Source organism: Pristis pectinata, chromosome 9 (genome assembly GCF_009764475.1).
Source record: "Pristis pectinata isolate sPriPec2 chromosome 9, sPriPec2.1.pri, whole genome shotgun sequence".
NCBI lineage: Eukaryota > Metazoa > Chordata > Chondrichthyes > Rhinopristiformes > Pristidae > Pristis > Pristis pectinata.
Genome location: NC_067413.1, coordinates 87,564,179 through 87,583,514, shown reverse-complemented (window position 1 = coordinate 87,583,514; position 19,336 = coordinate 87,564,179). Strand labels below are relative to the sequence as shown.

At 41.9% G+C, this 19,336-nt stretch overlaps 1 long non-coding RNA gene across 1 annotated transcript; it reads right to left on the bottom strand.

Moving 5' to 3' along the window:
- Nucleotides 1-207: 207 nt before the first annotated feature.
- Nucleotides 208-18,604, bottom strand: LOC127574692 (uncharacterized). The gene is made up of 3 exons (XR_007956952.1): nt 18,533-18,604; nt 17,203-17,323; nt 208-335 (listed from the first exon to the last, which is right to left on the bottom strand). It is a non-coding gene; the product is annotated as an uncharacterized LOC127574692 (long non-coding RNA).
- Nucleotides 18,605-19,336: the final 732 nt, after the last annotated feature.

Below are 19,336 nucleotides of genomic sequence, written 5' to 3'. Positions count from 1 at the left end.
TTCGCCTGCATTACAATTTGCAACTTTGGGGCTGGATTAGCCTTGAATCTGCCAATCTGCAACTGGTTCCATGGTAAAAGGAAGTACGACGTTTCGGTGATCAAACAGAAACCCTACAAGTATACATTTCTCTTTAGCATGATTTGGAGATCCTTAAATATGGGCGATAATTTACATATATTTCTCATATATCCAGCCAACCCAAAATTGAAACATCTTATAGCTGCTTTATTATTTGTTATGATGTCAACATCAACTAGTGAATACTTTTATCATATGGTTTATTAAAAATAGAAACAGAAAATGTTGGAGATATTCAGCAGGTCAGGCAGCATCTGTGGAAGGAGAAACATAATTAATATTTCAGGTCAATAACCTTTCATTAGACAAAATGACGTGAAACACGAACTCTGTTTCTTTCTCCACATATGTTGCCAGATTTGTTGAGTATTTCCAGCATTTTCCATTTTTATTTTAGATTTCCAGCATCTGCAGGTTTTTTTTGTATATGATAATTTAGCCTGTTGCAAAATGTGTCTATTGTGGTTGTTATTAATTACCTCCATTAGTGACATTAACATATAGTTGAAAGTGAGTTTGTAAATACAGGAACGCTGGCAGTTATAACTATCCAACAGTGCTATTATGAATCTCTGATGACTACATCATGCTGATTTGAAAAGTGACAATAACCATAACATTCTTAGATCTTTATAAGCTGTCAAAGAGGTCTGCCAGGAAGTTGTCAGGATATGCATCAGGGAGGTGATGAATGCCTATTTTTATACTACAACTACATTTAAGAATTTCAGCATTGTCCCCAGGCATGTACCCAGAGGCACAGAACATAGAACATCACAGCACAGTACAGACCTTTTGGCCCACGATGTTGTGCCAACCTTTTAGCCTACTCTAAGATCAATCTAACTATTCCTTCCCACATACCCCTCCATTTTTCTATCATTCATGTGCCTATCTAAGAGTCTCTTAAATGTCCCTAATGTACCTGCCTCTACCAGAACCCTTGGTAGTGCGTTCCACACACCCACCACTCTCTGTGTAAAAAAACTTACCTCTGATATCCCCCCTGTACTTTCCTCCAATCACCTTATAATTATGCCCCCCTCATGTTAGCCATTTCCGCCCTGGGAAAAAGTTTCTGGGTGTCCACTCGATCTATGCCTCATCATCATGTACACCTCTATCAAGTCCCTCTCATCCTCCTTCACTCCAAAGAGAAAAGCCCTAGCTCATTCAACCTATATTCATACGACATGCTCTCCAACCCAGGTAGCATCTTGGTAAATCTCCTCTGCACCCTTTTAAAGCTTCCACACCCTTCCCATAGTGAGGTGACCAGAACTGAACACAATATTCTAAGTGTGGTCTAACCAGGGTTTTACAGAGCTGCAACATTACCTTGTGGCTCTTGAACTCAATCCTCCGACTAATGGCCAACACGCCATACACCTCCTTGACAACCATATCAACTTGCGCAATAACTTTGTGGGATCTATGGACTTGGACCCCAAGAACCTTCTGTTCCTCCACACTGCTAAAAATCCTGCCATTAGCCCTGTATTCTGCCTTCAAATTTAACCTTCCAAAGTGAATCACTTCACACTTTTCTGGGTTGAACTCCATCTGCCACTTCTCAGCCCAGCTTTGCATCCTATCAAAGTCCCGCTGTAAACCTCAACAACGTTCTACACTATCCACACCACCACCAACCTTTGTGTCATCTGCAAAATTACTTACCCACCCTTCCACTTCCTCGTCCATGTCATTTATAAAAATCACGAAGAGCGGGGGTCCCAGAACAGATCCATACAGAACACCCTTGGTCACTGGCCTCCAGGCAGAATAGGCTCCATCTACAATCACCTTCTGCATTCTATGGGCAAGCCAATTCCGAATCCACACAGCCAGGTTTCTCTGGATCCCATGCCTCCCGACCTTCTGAATGAGCCAATCATGGGGAACCTTATCAAACATATTCACTGCTCTACCCTCATCAATGTGTTTTGTCAGATCCTCAAAGAATTCAATCAGACTTGTGAGGCATGACCTGCCCCTCACAAAGCCATGCTGACTATCCCTAATCAGATTATGCTTCTCCAAATGCTCATAAATCCTGTCCCTAAGAATCTTTTCCAGTAATTTGCCCACCACTGAAGTAAAACTCACTGGTCTATAATTCCCAGGGTTATCCCTACTCTCTTTCTTGAACAAAGGAATAACATTTTCCACCCTCCAATCATCTGGTACTACTCTTGTGGCCAGTAAGGACGCAAAGATAATCGCCAAGGGCTCAGAAATCTCTTCCCTCACTCCCCGTAGTATTCTGGGATATATCCCATCTGGCCCCGGGGACTTATCTATCCTAATGTTTTTCAAAAGTTCCAGCATATCCTCCTTCTTAATATTGACATGTTATAGCTTATCAGCCTGTTTTACACTGTCCTCACATACATCAAGTTCTCTCTCACAGGTGAATACTGAAGCAAAGTATTAAGGACCTCCCCTACCTCCTCCGATTCCAGGCATGTTTCCTCTTCTATCCCTAATCGATCCTACCTTCACTCTAGTCATCCTCCTATTCTTCACGTACGAGTAGAATGCCTTGGGGTTTTCCTTAATCCTACTCGCCAAGGCCTTCTCGTGCCAATCAGTATTAGGGAAGTTGAAGTTACCCATGACAACAACCCTATTATTTTTGCACCTCTCCAAAATCTGCCTCCTGATCTGTTCCTCAGTGTCTCTTTTGCTATTGGGGGGTCTATAGAATACTCCCAATAGAGTGATTGCACCCTTGCATTGAAGTAGACACACTTTAACCCATCCAACTGACTGCAATTTTGCCTAAATGCCCACAGCCTCTCTACATGCTGCATCAACCTGTACACCAACTGTGACCTATTACTCAGGCTCCCATCCCCCTGCCAAACTAGTTTAAACCCTCCCCAACAGCTCCAGCAAACCTGCCGACAAGGATATTGGTCACTCTCCAGTTCAGGTATAACCCATCCCTTTTGTACCGGTCATACCTTCCCCAGAACAGATCCCAATGATCCACAAATCTGAAACACTGCCCCCTGCACCAATTTCTCAGTCACACATTCATCTGCCAAATCAACTTATTCTTACCTTCACCGGTGCGTGGCATAGGCAGCGATCCAGAGATTACTACCCTTGAGGTCCTGCTTTTCAGCTTCCTACCTAGTTCCCCATATTCACTTTTTAGGACCTCATCCTTTCTCCTACCTACATAGTTAGTACCAATGTGTAACGTGACTTCTGGCTGCTCACCCTCCCCCTTTAGAATGCTGTGGACCCGATCTGAGACGTCCCTGACCCTGGCACCTGGGAGGCAACATACCACCCGGGAGTCCCTTTCACGTCCATAGAATCCCCTGTCTGCTCCCCTAACTATAGAGTTCCCTGTCACTATTGCTCTCCTTTTCTCCCCCCTTCCCTTGTGAGCCACAGAGCCACACACAGTGCCAGCGACCTGACCACTGCGGCTTTCCTCTGGTAGGTCATTTCTCCCCCCAACAGTATCCAAAGCGGTATACCTGTTATTGAGGGGAACGGCCACAGGGGTACTCTGCACTACCTGCCTATTCCCTTCCCCTCTCCTGACAGTCACCCAGCTACCTGCCTCCTGCAACTTAGGTGTGGCTACCTCCACGTAGCTTCTATCGATCACCTCCTCATTTTCCCATATGAGCTGAAGGTCATCCAGCTACAGCTCCAGTTCCTTAACACAGTCTGCAAGGAGCTGCAGCCAGGTGCACCTCCTGCAGATGTAGTTATCAGGGAGACTTGAGATCTCCCCCATCTGGCAGAAAGAACACACCACTGACCCTGGATCCATTGTCACTACTTTAGCTAGGCACTAGAGACCGAGAGTCCCATTTCTCACTCCGAGTCACGGCTCTCGCTACCTGGAAAGGAACTGGGTCCCGACACTCACGTCTTTATATGGCTCCCACTTCTCACACTGAGAGCCCTGCTTCTTTAACTTTCTTCAACTACCTTGTTTGAATGTAGGTGAGGCATAGTAAACTACATTTTCTCTGCTCTTCACTGTTAACTTCTGACAACCAAGAAAAAAGCTGGTGGCAATCACCATGACAGCAGGTCTAAGGATCTAAGTCAGCACCTGCTCGGAGAGGATCACTGAAAACTATTTACTTTTTCACTGTATGTTGAGCTTTATAAAGGTATTGATTTATTTGCATTTTGTAGAGCGCTTCATGACTGTGTTGATTTAGTCAGCATTTTATAAAGCACTTTTCAATACTTTTACAATAATGCTTGTTGATATGCTGAGGCAATGTATAAAGCTAATGTTATTAATAATTATCCAAAAATGCATTACATTAGCTGTTCACTTTCCAACAGTCTGGTTATAAATTGCAGTACATTCAGAACAGATGATGCCTATTCAATGACCAGTTTTACTGTTTCAAAATATTGGTAGATATACTCTGTTTTTCCGGCATTTTATGTTTTTATTTCAGGTTCCAAAGATCATTTTTACTTGACCGATGTGTTAACAGAAGGTAAATATCAATTAATTACAAAGGTGAACAAAAAATGTTTTCCCAAAATCTATTTGTACTGTAAGAACAAAGTTAGGAGCGTTGGTTCCTCTAACCCAAGTTATGTATGAGTTGGCATGTTTGACACTTGCTTCAAAATTACTGGCACAGTTTCTAAAACATTCCCCGAGTTCTTGCAGCTACTTTCAAGAATTTTTACATTTTTTTTTCTAATTATGCACTTTAGTATTTTAAAACATTAATTCAGATGAAAACTAAATTTTGTTCCCTGAATTTGGAAACATTTTGGTGGTTATTTACAGCCCAATAAAGTTAACCAATACATAAAAATAACAGCTTATTAGTACCTAAGTTCCAGCACATGCAGTACTTCCTTTATCTTTCCGGATGCACAAGAAATTCTACAGATGCTGGAATCTGGAGCAATGCACAAAAAGTGCTAGAGGAACTCAGCAGGTCAGGCAGCATCCATGGAGGGAAATAAACAGTTGACGTTTTGGGTCGAGACCCTTCATCAGGACTGGAAAGGAAGAAGGCAGAATCCAGGATAAGAAGGTGGGGGGAGGGGGAGGAGCACACGCAGGCAGGTGATAGGCGAGTCTAGGTGGGAGGGGGAGGTAGGTATATGGGGGGGGGCAAGATGTAATAAGCTGAGAGATGATAGGTAGAAGAAGCAAAGGGCTGAAGAAGGAGGAATCCGGTTGGAGAGGGCAGTGGACCATGGAATAAAGGATTTTGGTTTTCCCTTATTCCTGTGGCTCCCTTTCCCCGCCTTGATGACCTACCCATTTCCTCTCCTCCCCTCCCCCATCCTTTATTCCATGGTCCACTGCCCTCTCCTACCAGATTCCTTCTTCTTCAGCTCTTTGCCTCTTCTACCTATCACCTCCCCAACACACCTACCCTCCCCCCTCTCACCTGGACTCACCTATCACCTGGACTCACCCATCACCTGCTTGCGTGTGCTCCTCCCCCTATCTTCTTATTCTGGCTTCTGGCCTCTTCCTTTCTAGTCCTGATGAAGGGTCTCGGCCTGAAATGTCAACTGTTTATTTCCCTCCGTAGATGCTGCCTGACCTGCTGAGTTCCTCTAGCACTTTTTGTGTATTGCTCCTTCATCTTTCCATTAGGTTTCTTGCATATTCTTCCAGGTAATTAAGCATTATATGTCTTTGACAGCTAAGATATAAAAGATTGGGAAAAGACATAAGATATATTAATTTCATAATCCACTCTAGCTTCTTAATTCATACCTCATTAACCTGTTCACTATAAAAACCTATTAATGTCACCTCCTATGTGCAATTTAATAATTGAGGCTGTTTTGTATAATTTTATTCCAGGATGAAACAAAAAACAAAATTATGTTCACATTTTAAGTAAATTGCTCATTATATTTATGCTTCTGGCCTTGGCTCATTAACAGTTTCTAAAATTAAAAAAAATACTTTATGAATTAAAGTTCACTAAGTAATTGTATCTACAATGGTTGTTCAGCAGCGTTACACTTGGGTTGATAAATTTGTGTTTTACCACATAATTTTCACCTTTTAGTTCCCAATCCAAACAGCTTGATCTGAGAAAATGGAAAATGGAAATCACGTGTTTCACCATGGAAACAAATGAATGGATAGATTGAATGATGAGTTAAGATGTGCCGATCTTACAGAGTTCATAATTGCCAATAAGAATTAAGTACAAATAGAATCTAAACAAAAAGTTATCTATCTACTCTAATGTAGAGTCTCAACTGGAAACATTGTAGCGACTCACCGCACCGGCATCGAACCGGCTCCCAACATCGCGATGTCGTCGGAGGCCCCGATCCAAGATGGCGCAGGGCTCTCCTTCTTCCCCAGCGTTGGGCTGGGAAAGCCCACGCGCAGGAAGGTCAGGTGACCTGCGCGTGACGTCAGCGCGGGAACTGTAGCGCGGGAAGTTTTGGGATATTAAAGGCACACCGCACCCCTGCTGGCATTCGACCTCTAATTTTGAAACCAGCAACCCTGTGTCTTTATTTCGTAGTGTGTAGCTAGCTGCTACATTGGTGACCCCGACAGGCCCAAACGTTTTTGGACCCACGATGTCTGCACAATAAGAGATACAGGCAGTAGCCCTTAAACTGCCCACCTTCTGGACCCTCTGGCCCAGTGTCTGGTTCGACCAGGCCAAGGCCCAGTTCCAGGTTCGCCAGATCACCAGGGATGACACCAAGTACTATTACGTGGTGAGTGCCCTCAACCAAGACACCACAGCCCAGGTCGAGGATTTCATCCAGGCGCCCCCAGAGGAGAAGTATGATAAGTTCAAGACCCTCCTTCTCGAGACTTTCGGCCTTTCCCGACGCGAACAGGCCTCCCGCCTACTCCACCTCAATGGGTTGGGCGACAGACCCCCCTCCACGCTCATGAATGAGAGTTGGCCCTGGCAGACGGGCATAAACCCTGCCTGCTGTTTGAGCAGATCTTCCTGGAGCAGTTACCAGACGACATCCACCTGCTCCTGGCGGATGCTGATTTCAGTGAACCCCGGAAGGTGGCCGCCCGGGCGGAAAGTACAGCAGCACATCAAGGCCCCCTTGCAGGATTTTCAGCCTACCCGCTGGAGGTTCGACCATATCCATGTCAACCTGGTCGGCCCCCTTCCAGTCTCCCGAGGAGCGTGGTACCTCCTCACAATTGTCGACCATTTTACCCACTGGCCTGAAGCCATTCGCCTCGCAGATACCTCCGCCCAGTCCTGCACACGGGCCCTTTTGTCAACTTGGGTGGCCCGTTTCGGTGTCCCAGCACATATCACTTCAGACGGGAACTCAATTCACCTCCGGCCTGTGGTCTGCCGTCGCCGACTTGTGGGGTTCCCAGATCCACCTCACCACCGCCTATCACCCACAATCCAATGGGCTGGTGGAGAAGTTCCATCGCCACCTGAAGTTGGCACTCGTGGCCCACCTTAAGGGGCCCAACTGGGTAGATGAACTCCCCTGGGTCCTGCTGGGGATACGCACCGCACCAAAAGAGGACCTGCATGCCTCGTTCGTGAAGGTGGTCTGCGGAATGCCCTTAGTCGTCCCGGGCGAGTTCCTACCAGCCCCTCGGGGGCCAGAGGAAGGACCTGCCACGGCGCTCGACCGGCTGCACGAGCGGCTTGGAAGCCTGGCCCCGATTCCCACCTCGCGACACGGACAGGTCCCGACCCATATGCCGACTACCCTCCAAGACTGTTTGTCTTCGTCAGGAGGGGCGCACACCAATCACCGCTGCAACGGCCGAACAAAGGGCCATTGCGGGTCGTCAGGAACAATGGGTCTACGTTCGTGCTGGACATTGGGGAGTGCGAGGAGGTGTTTACGGTTGACCAGCTGAAGCCGGCTCATTTAGACTTGGACCAACCCGTGGTGGTACAACGAGCGCGGCGCAGGGGCAGGCCACCCAAGTCATAGTTTATTTAATTCTGGTTTTCGCGACGGTATTGCCGGTTCTGGGGGGGGGGAGGTTATGTAGCGACTCACCGCACTGGCATTGAACCGGCTCCCGACATCACAACGTTGTCGGAGGCCCCGATCCAAGATGGCGCGGGGCCCCCCTTCTTCCCCAGCGTTAGGCTGGGAAAGCCCGCGCGCGGGAAGGTCAGGTGACCCGCGCGTGACGTCAGCGCGGGAACTGTAGCGCTGGAAGTTTTGGGATATTAAAGGCGCACCGCGCCCCTGGCAGCATTCGACCTCTGATTTCGAAACCAGCGACTCTGTGCCTTCATTTTGTAGTGTGTAGCTAGCTGCTACAACATCAACAATTCCTTTCCCCTCACAGGTGTCGCTCAAGCCACTGAGTTCCTCCAGCAGTTTGTTTTTCGCTCCAGATTCTAGCATTGGCAGTCTCTTGTGTCTCCACCTATCTGCTTTATCAGGCTAGAAATGAGTCTTCACATTTGAAATGGTAAAAATGACTCAGGAATGCAAGAATAAGACTCCAAAGCAGACAGTCTAATTGAACCAATGGAAAACTGGTTTTGTCAAGTCTTATTTAAATTTCAACCAACATTTTATCATGAAAGATACAGAATAGATTTGCAATCTATCTTTCCTTTATGGATCTAAATGTGTCTGATCTATTTAGTTCAGCTACTTCTGAATGTTGATGAATATACATAAAAGTTCTGTGAAATTTAATTTTACATAATTCCCATTTGCATTCATACACCTTACAGCTGGAGATTTTTGTTTTCTATTTGAGTTTTATCAGCAACAAAAATTACCCAGCGAAAAAAATCCAAAAAGATTGATGTCTATTTGTTCCTTAATATCCTTTGCTTCCATTAAAGTTTATTTTGAAACCAAAACAATGCTCCTCTACACCATTTAATCTGTAGATATACTGTAAAGTATACTGTTGAACCATGTTGGGAATAGAATGCTGCTTGATTCATTCACCACTTATGTACCGAATGTGGATATCAGTGATAAGAAGTCAAAAGGGGACTTTGATGGGACAGCATGTATGGTAAGTCTAATTGGTATGGAATGCTTTGAGCATTTGGATGCCTCCCACAAAGCTCTGGATGAGTCCAGCAGCAGATTTGTTCAGGGCTTTGTGCAGAGCTTGGATGTCTTTTATTCCCACATGGAACTGGTGAGCAATTGCAAAGGCACAATTGCAAACCCAAGCAGTATCTCATATCTAACATTTCAGTTTCTATTGCAGCATGAGTAGGAGTTGCCCAACATCTAAGTGTTGCAGTGGAAGGACAGATCGCTGCCAACATGGTTCTGGATAGCAATACCAAAGGAGCTTGTAGGATGTCACAGCAGTCCAATAATCCATTTTTCCAACAGATTACCATACATGCTGTCCCTCTCTCAGGATTATCCAATTCATGATCTCATGACCATCATTCTTTAGCTGCCTTTGCTGTTGTCTATCAGCCAGCCAGATCAGATTGCTTCTACTCCTAATGAGAAGGTCCAGACCAACACTGGGCTTCCTCAGCCCAAATCTGCTCAAGATTGCCCTACAAGGTCATCTACAGTCTCCTCCACAGGAAGTCAGCTTGGAGGTAGGATCATTAGGACAGGTAAAGGCACAGAAAATTGGTCTTAAGGTCATAAACGAGAGTGATTTGTTGCTGTCTGTATAAATTAGCGCGGTTTGACGTTTGATACAGTGATTTTATGTCTGATTTCATGTTAGTTGCATGATCAAGTGGATGCTGTGATGGTCAGCAACAGAGGGAGGATATAAATGAGAACTACTGTTGATTGGGCATGGTGCAGCGATGAGTTGCTCACTAACAGCCTGTCCAGAATAGGATTCTCTAGCTTCCTTAGGATCTTCCTCTTACTCCAGTGTAGCTGGTGGTGAGGTAACACCACCTGCAAACTTTTCCATAGAATCATTTGGGAGACATTTGAGACTGCAAAATTCTAAAAAAATGAGTTTTTGGTAAATTATACTTGGTAGACAATTGTTCAAACGAAGAAAGATTTCCTCCAACAAACAGATCTTGAAAACAAGTAATACCTAATTTGTCCCACTCTTTAAAAACTACATCAGTCATAGAAGGTTTAAAAAAGTAATTAGAGAAAGTGGGACTGGACAAAGAAAAACTCAATAAACCAAAATATTTTCTAAATTGTAACCAAATCCTCAAGGCATGTTTAACTACTAAATTATCTGTTAGTTTAATTAATGATAAAGGAAGTGGAGAACCAAGCAGAGAAATAATAGAAAATTTTTTAACAGAGTTAATTTCCGAAGAGACCCATACTGGACAAGCCTCTCGATTAATGTAATATAACAAAATATAAGATTTTGTATATTGACTGCCCAGTAATAAAATCTAAAATTAGGTAAGGCTAAACCTCCATTCTTTTTAACCTTCTGAAGGTGAACTTTATTTAATCTAGGATGTTTATTATTGCATATTTTAGAAGATATAATTGACTCAAGAGAGTCAAAGAGAGATTTAGGAATAAAAACAGGTAAAGCCTTAAATAGATATATAAATTTAGGTAAAATATTCATTTTAATAACATTAATTCAGCCAATCAATGATAATAGAAAGGGGAGACCAACTTGATAAAACCCTTTTCACATAGTATAATAAGGTAAAAAAAATTCTTTAAATAAATGCTTATAATTTTTAGTAATTGACACTCCAAAATAGGTAAAATGATTTCTTACAATTTTAAAAGGAATATTAATATCAAATGGTACCAAATTATTCAGAGGAAAAAATTCACTCTTGTATAAATTCAATTTGTAGCCTGAAAAATGACTAAAGCAAGAAAGTAAAGAAAGCATAGGAGGTAAGGAGGCTTCAACATTAGATATAAAGAGTAATAAATCATCAGCATATAGAGAAACTTTATGGTTAATACCTCTTCTGGAGATACCAAAGATATCTCTAGATTCTTGGAAAGAAATAGCTAAAGGTTCTAAGGCCAAATCAAAGAGCAAAGGGCTCAAAGGACATCCCTGTCTGGTTCCACATTGAAGTTTAAAAGTCTTCTTTTATAATTTACCAAAAACTCATTTTTTTTTAGATATTTACAAGTTAGAGATTTTCTTCGATCCCAATTACATTCTTTTCCTTTGTGTCCCGATAAGAATTTATTAGATGTAATTTTTAAGTTGGAACCCTTTCAGGATGGCTCAATATCTAATATTTATGACAGATTACTAGGAATAAGTAAGGTGCCACTAGATAAAATTAAAAACGCTTGGGAACAAGATTTGCAGATGTCAATTTCCGAGGAAAGTTGGAATGAAATTTTCAAGTTGGTTAATACTTCATCATTATGTGCTCGTCACTCTCTCCTTCAATTTAAAGTGGTCCATAGAGCTCACTTGTCTAAAGGTAAACTATCCCATTTTTATTCTGATATATCTCTTTACTGTGATAAATGCAATAACGGAGTGGCTTCCTTAATTCACATGTTTTGGATGTGTCAGAGTCTTAAAAATATTGGACAGAGGTCTTTCATACTTTTTCTGTACTTTTTAAAATAAATTTTAAACTTAATCCTTTGACTGCACTATTTGGGATTGTTGGAGAAAAAGATATAACTTTGAGGGCTTCTGATTTACATATTCTGGCTTTTATTTCTCTTATAGCCAGGAGAGCAGTATTGCTTAAATGGAAGGAAGCTACTCCGTCTACGCATCTTCAATGTTTACGGGATGTTATGTCATACTTGAATCTAGAGAAGATTCGCTGTTCAGTTTTTGAATCTAACCTAGACTTTCAAACCCTGTGGGGACCCTTTTTGAATTATTTTCAAAATCTCTGATTTGGGGACTAAAATGCAGATATTGGCTGACACCGTTCTGTTTTTTTAAGGTTTTTCCTTGCTGTTTCTTCTATCTAACAGCTTCGGGTTTTTGTAGTGGGGGTAGATTTTTTTTTGTAATATAATATTTCAATTTTTTCTTTCCTTATTAACTAACTACTATATGTGATTATTGATTTAGAGTATTGTAATCCTAAGTACGACTTAATACAATGTATTCAGTAGTATTTTTACTTTCTTTTTTGATGCATGTCCTCTGTATTTTTGTCATGGATTTAATAAAAATATTGTAAAAAGAGACTGCAAAATTCTCCTGACTGGTTCTAATTAGCACATGTACAGAGCCTTCATCAGGTATTAATTACCAGTTGGAGCCCAGAGCCTCTACCATGGAGCCTGAAAAGTCCTTAAAGATTATCTCACTGTGATATGCTATGTTCTCTGATTACAACTCCAATAACAGAGCAGGGCAAGAACTACCTTGCCGATGTCTATTAACATCATGATGGTCATCGGCTTTTACATATCAGGCTTGTTTCAGATTGCAGCCATAGATATGTACAACTTTTCACAGTTTGCTGCACATTGTTGCTTAAGGGAGGTTATAGCTGCTATCTGTTCCATATGAGCTGAATATATATTATTCTCTCTTGCCAGAAAGCACCAGGGAAAGTGAGTGTATGCTTTTGTGAGGAAGCTTTCCTCATGGTGCAGGGTCCCTTTGAATGGAATCAGGTGCAAAATTGGAAGCACGTTGTTACCCATTGCACAAACTTTGCAGCCTTGTCCTGCATTTTTGATGATGTTCTTTAGCACTGTTATGACTGCAAGTACTGAGAATTCCATCACATTCCAAACAATGTGATAAATGGAGAGATCAGAAGGTGAGCCATTCATCAGTGGGTACACAAACTCTTCTCTGCTTTTGTAGCCATGATGTCATGGGCCCAATTAAAATTCTGCTTAATGATGGCTTCTAAGGTATTAATTGAGGACCATATAGAGATGGTGGTGCTATTAAAAAATCTGAGGCTACCACCCGGGTTTTTTACAATTGAACTTTGTCATTGCTAACTTCTTTAAACAAAAAAATCAAATTTTACAAGTCATTTAACCTTCAACCAACACATTTAATGTAAAATAAAAACAACTATTAGGTCATTACTTCATTGGTATTCCTGAGAATTAGTTGCTTGCCATGTTTCCTAAATTAAAACAGTGGCTTTCCTTCCAAAATATTTAATGGGCTGTATATTCATTCTGCAATTACAGAAAGTGCTGTGCAAGTCCAAGTTGCTTTTTCCCTCTATACAGTATCTACCGAACTGGTGGGCATATGGTCCCTGTGGAGCAGTAACCAGGGGTGGTGATGCAAGAGACTTGAATGTTGGTGGATCGTCATTTTGTGCAAAGTCATATCTATGTCAGTAAATTTAGGTGCGGGAATAAACCATTTGGCCCCACGAGTCGGCTCCTTCATTAAAAATGGTCCTGACAAATTGTCTGTAACCTCAGCTCCACATACCCATCTACCTGTGGCAACCTTTCACCCTCTTGCTTTTCAAGAACCAAAGAAAGCATGGCTAAGAAAGCTCACCAGTGTCTCTACTTCCTCAGGAGGCTAATGGAATTTGGCATGTCCCCTTTGACACTCACCAACTTTTATCGATGCACCATTGATCAGTTGCCATACCAAGCCATGACGCACCATCTGGATGCATCACGGCTTGGTACGGCAACTGCTCTGCCTGGGACAGCAAGAAACTGCAGAGAGTTGTGGAGACAGCTCAGCACATCACGGAAACCAGCTTCCCCTCCATGGACTCCATCTATACTTCTCGCTGCCTCGGTAAAGTAGCTGGCATAATCAAAGACCCACCCACCCTGGACATTCTCTCTTTTCCACTATCCCATTGGGCAGAAGATACAAAAGCCCGAAAGCACATACCACCAGGCTCAAGGACAGCTTCAATTCTGCTGTTATAAGACCATTGGACTCTTGACTTCACAATCTACCTCATTATTACCTTTCACCTTATTACCTGCACTGTACTTTCTCTGTAGCTGTGACACTTTACTCTGCATTCTGTATTGTTTTACCTTGTACTACCTCAATGCACTGTGTAATGAATTGATCTGTATGAAGGGTATGCAAGAAAAGTTTTCACTGTATCTCGGTGCATGTGACAATAATAAACCAATTCCAAGAAGCTATCTGCGTCTACCTTAAAAACATTCAAAGATTCTCTTTCTCAAAGGAAATTGGAAGCAGAGTTGCAAAGACTTGTGACACTCCAAGAGAAACAATTTCATCTCATCTCTGTCCTAAATGAGCAAACCCTATTTTTAAAGTGATTCTCTAGTTCTTGATTCTGCCACAAGAGGAAACATCCTCTACACATCCACCCTGTCAAGATCCCTCAGGATTTTATTTGTCCCCTCTCATTCTTCTAAACTCCCACAGATACAAGCCTAGCCAGTCCAGCCTTTCCTCATAAGACAACCTCCACCCCCATTCCAGCTGGGAGTCCAGTAAATGTTCTCCAAACTGCTTTCAATGCATCTACATCCTTACTTAAAAACCAAAACCAATACTGTCACAGTACTATTGATGAGATCTCACCAATGCCCTATTTAACTGAATCTCATACTTTTGCATTCCCCTAACAATAAATGATAAAATTCTGTTAGCTTCTCTAAATACTTACTGAATCTGCATTAAGTTTTTTGTGAATATACTAGGATACCCAGTTCCCTCTGCACCTCAGATTTCTATGTTTATCACCATTTAGAGAAAATTGTTTCTTATTTTTCCTGCCAAAATGGACAAGTTCACATCTTCTCACATTATACTCCAGCTCTTTTCTCCACTCACTTAACCAAATCATCTTCTGTTCTCTTCACAATTTATTTTATGTCACGAACAAATTTAGCAACCATACTTTCTTCCCACTCATTTATATAAATAGTAAAATGTTGAAGCCCAGCACGGATCACTGTAATACTTGTTGCATCTTGCCAACCAGAAAAAGACCCATCTATGCCTATTCTGTTTCCTGTAAGCCAGCCAATCTTCTATTGACACCAGTTTGTTACCTCCTACACAATTAACTTATATTTTCTAGAGTAATTATGCCAATCTGTGCCATAGTCTTGCTCAACTTAACACTAATTCTATAAGTAAGGAAGACTTAATATGATTGATGAGGCGAAATCTTAACGTTATAGGATGCATAGTTCTTGAACCTGATATTTTTCCCCCATTTTGTATGGAGGTGTTGAAAATTCGGTCAGGGTTCCAGGTGCTGTTCAACCTAATGCCTCTGGCAGGTAATATCCATCATAATGTTGGTGAACATAGCATATGATCAGTTTGGCTGTGATGTCTCAGCTTGCTGATGGAATTTAGATCCAATTGGCTAGTGGAAGCTTTTAAATTAAGACAATGGAAGTGTCATTACAAATTTTCCAAAGTTAATTAATTTATCCAATTCAAGATGTAGATTCTGATGGGGAAAGTCACAGGAGTAAAATATTGAATAAAAGGGAAATTTAGGTTTCAGGGGTATCAAAAATATCTTTGAAATGGCTGAGACAGCATCTCATAGAAGTATCGTCATCAGAAAGTTTGCAGCAGTTCAATAAGATTGTTCACTACAAACCTCATGAGGGCAACTGAATGGGCAATAAATGGCAGCCTTGCTGATAACGTATATACCCTGGCTTGAGGAGGAGAGCATGGAGTTATAAAGCACAGAAACGGTTCCTTTAGCCCACTGAATACATGCAGACAATCAAGCAGTTTCCCATCTAGACTAATCCCACTTCCCCCCTCCCCCATCAATTCCCCCTCTCACCCCCCTCCAATTCTTTTGCCAACCACTTAGACCAGTGGCAATTTACATTAGCCAATTAACGTCTGGCATGTGGGAGGAAACTGGAGCACCTGGGGAATCCCACTTGGTCACAGGGAGAATATATAAACCCCAAACAAATAGCAATCCAGGTTTGGATTGAACTCTGGTTTCTGGAGCTGCAAGGTAGCAACACTAACTGCTGTACCACCGAGTCACCCCAGAGAGGATTAGTAAGTGACTGACAAAAACAAAAATTCAAGAAACCCAACATGAAAGCAATTGTCTGTGAGAATCCCAGTACTACTAACAAATGAATCACCATGTTCCACAATGTGTTTTACCCCCTAAGTTTCTCTTCTAGCTTTCTATTGTGTATTAGACAGTTAAAATTCCATTTTCCACAGATTGATAGACATTTCATGCTTTGTACGAGTGTGCTGTGTGTGTACATTATCCTCTGCTGAAAATTATATTCCAATTTTTAGTCTTCCTAATTTTGTACTTTTACCTCTTTCTTCCTTTGTAACAGTCAAAACTAAATAGTTTATCTTCAACCTGATCCTTTTTATTTAAAAGAATATACAGGTCTCCTTTCAATTTCCTCAATGTAAAAACTTGGACAAAATGGTGATATGATCCAGATCTCATAATAAAAGGGAATTAATGCAATATCACTTTACATAACCTTTTCAAGATTAGAAATTCATGCAACATGATTAAATAAAGAAACCATTCATCTCATTTTAGGGAACAATTTTTCAAAGAAACATTGTTTTGCTGAATAAATTTCAACTCTGCTTGTTAAAATTAGTTCAGTTGAATGTTCTGAAAATGAACTGGCCGGTTGCGGATTGATTGGGATGATAGAATTATAGATTGCTGGTTCAGTTGGACAAAGGGTAGTAGGACAAAGGGTAGTAGTACAAAGATCGTAGGTTGCGAGCTGGAAACCAAATAGATATAGAAGCAAGAGTAAGACATCTGGCACCTCAGGTGTACTCTGCCAGTCGGTGAGATCAAGGCCAATCTTTTACCATAATGCCATGAAAATCAGAAGTCATAGGGTCATCCAGCAAGCCCTTCAGCCCATCTAAGTCTGTGCTGACCATCAAGCATCTATTTACATTAGTCCCATTTTTTTTATTCTCCTCCCATTCCCATCAACTACCCCTGGATTCTACCACTCACATATACTCTTGGGGCATATTGCAGTGGTGAATAATATAAAACCCACACGCCTTTGAGATGCAAGAAGAAACAGCACCCAGAGGAGACTTTCATTATCTCAGGAAGAATGTGCAAAATCCACAAAGACAGCAATGGAACCCAGGTCACTAGAGCTGTGAGGAGGCAGCTCCATTAGATGCACCTCTGTACCACACTTAACTGAACTAACCCCATAATGTATACAAATCTTTTAATTTCCCTCTTGAATGCACTCAACAACTTAGCCCCATAGGCCAGTTGGGTAGAGAATTCTATCACTTACCTCTGGGGGAAAAGAAATCTTTCTCATCTTTGTCCTGAGTGACAATATTTGAGACTGTGACTCCTGCTTCTGAATTCCCCAGGCAGTGGAAATATCATCTTTGCATTTCCTTTGTGAAGCCCTGTAAGAATGTTGTATATTTTGATGAAGTCACTTCTTACTCTTCCAGAGACCATAAGACCAGCCTGCATAACTTGTCCTCGTACATTAAACCCACTAATTCAAAAACCAATCTGGTGAACCTTTGCTACACTCCCTCTATTACCAGAAAATTCTCCTTAGGTTGGAAGACCAGACCTGTACACAATATTCTTGACCTGGTCTCACTAGAGTCCTTCATAAGTGGATCCAGGCACCTTTGTACTCAAATTCTCTTGCAATTGAAGCCAAAATACTACTTGTCTTCCTAATTGCTTTCTGACCATCTGTTAACTAACAGTTTAATTTACAACAACCCAGGCTATTTGAACATCTTTCAAACTCTCATCATTTAAAAAATATTCTGTTGTTATTTTTAAAAACATTTTGTCCACATTATACATCAGCAGCCAAGTCCATTCAGTCAACCAATCTGTAACTCCCTGAAGCCACTCTGCATTCTCACAGCTCACAATGCCAAGTTTTCAGAAGTCAACCAGAGAGCCACTCATGGTGGAATATCCAGATTTGCCTTTACCCTTACAGCCACCCCATTGAAGTGGTTGACCCATTTGATCTTATGGTCACTGCTGACCCTTCCAGTGTGTGCTCCGCACCTTTGCCTACTTTCACCTATGACTGGAGAAACAGAATCCCCACATCTTTTCCTTCTGTTCGAGGATGTGGAGACTTGCCTGGGACTGAGGAAAATGGAGAAGAGACCAAAGTTGTGAAAATTCACCCGGGGCTGAGCTCAATAAAGGGAAAGAAAGCAGTTACTGCACCATTTTCTCCCCTTTTTCCTCAATGCTAATGAATTCCCCACAGCTGTAGCCTAGTTCTTTTCAGTCACGGATGAAAACCCACATCTTTAATCTATTTTTGTATTAGTTCCCACGCATATTATTGGATCCTAGAACTTTTTCTCTCCCTTTAAGTCCCAGGCAAATTCTAACACCATTGGTCCTTCTCTCTTTTGCTCAATCCCAGATCAATCTTGAGTCCCTTTCTCCCCTTGCCCTCAGTCAGAGGTGAATCCCCACACCTTTTGCTCTCTCTCTCACCCTTCGGTCTCAGGTGAATCTTCACATCTTTGGTCAGGTTCAGTTACTTTCCTTCCGCCCTAAGTGAATCCCCCACACCTTCACCCTTTGCCCCGTTCCCTTTGGCTCAAGCCCAGGTGAATCCTCACATCTCCACTCCTTGCCGATCCCGTTCACTGAGTGTCAGGTGGAATTGTTGCTTTGCTTGCTCGAGTAATGCGTACTCTCCGCGCCTGCGCCTTCAGTTTGCCCGCCTCCCTCTCCCAGCTGAAAAAAAGGGCCTAGTGTTACAGCTTTCACTGGTAAGGAAATTCAGCGTGAAATTTATTTCTCTCATTTTAGAAATGAAAGAGAAAAAAACAGGAATATGCTTCCGGCGCGATCTGGCGTTTGACTTAAAGAATGCAACAGACTTTGTTTCACACTTTTTTGACAGTTTTCCGCTTCCAGATGCACTGACTGACAGATATTCTATAGTTTTAATGACGTTCAATGCGGAATTACTGTCGACTGGTTTTCAATTGAAACTACTTAAACAATTTATCCTTGGGAGGCGGGGGAAGGAGCAAAAAGGGAAAATTTCAGAATTTTGGGTGGAAAATAAATATCCGTCAGAGGGAAAGGTGCTGGTAGGCTGTTTTCGGGTAGTTGTTTTTATTCTGATTGTTTCATTTTTTTTGCATCTAAGCTCTTTGTAAAACAAACATTCCTCCATAACACTTCACATTGCATTTCCAATGCACTTGCATATAAACACAAAAAAGTCACACGTTTTGCAGAATAACTGCGCGATTGCAACCTGAGATATTTGGAAATGTTACTTTGCAAATATTTACCAGTCAAAGTTCCAGTATTTTGAAATTTTGCTGCAGTTTTTATCAGTGTTGTATAATAATATAGAATAGAGCATTGAACATCATTGTGCTGTAAATATTCTTCGCTCCGCCATTTTG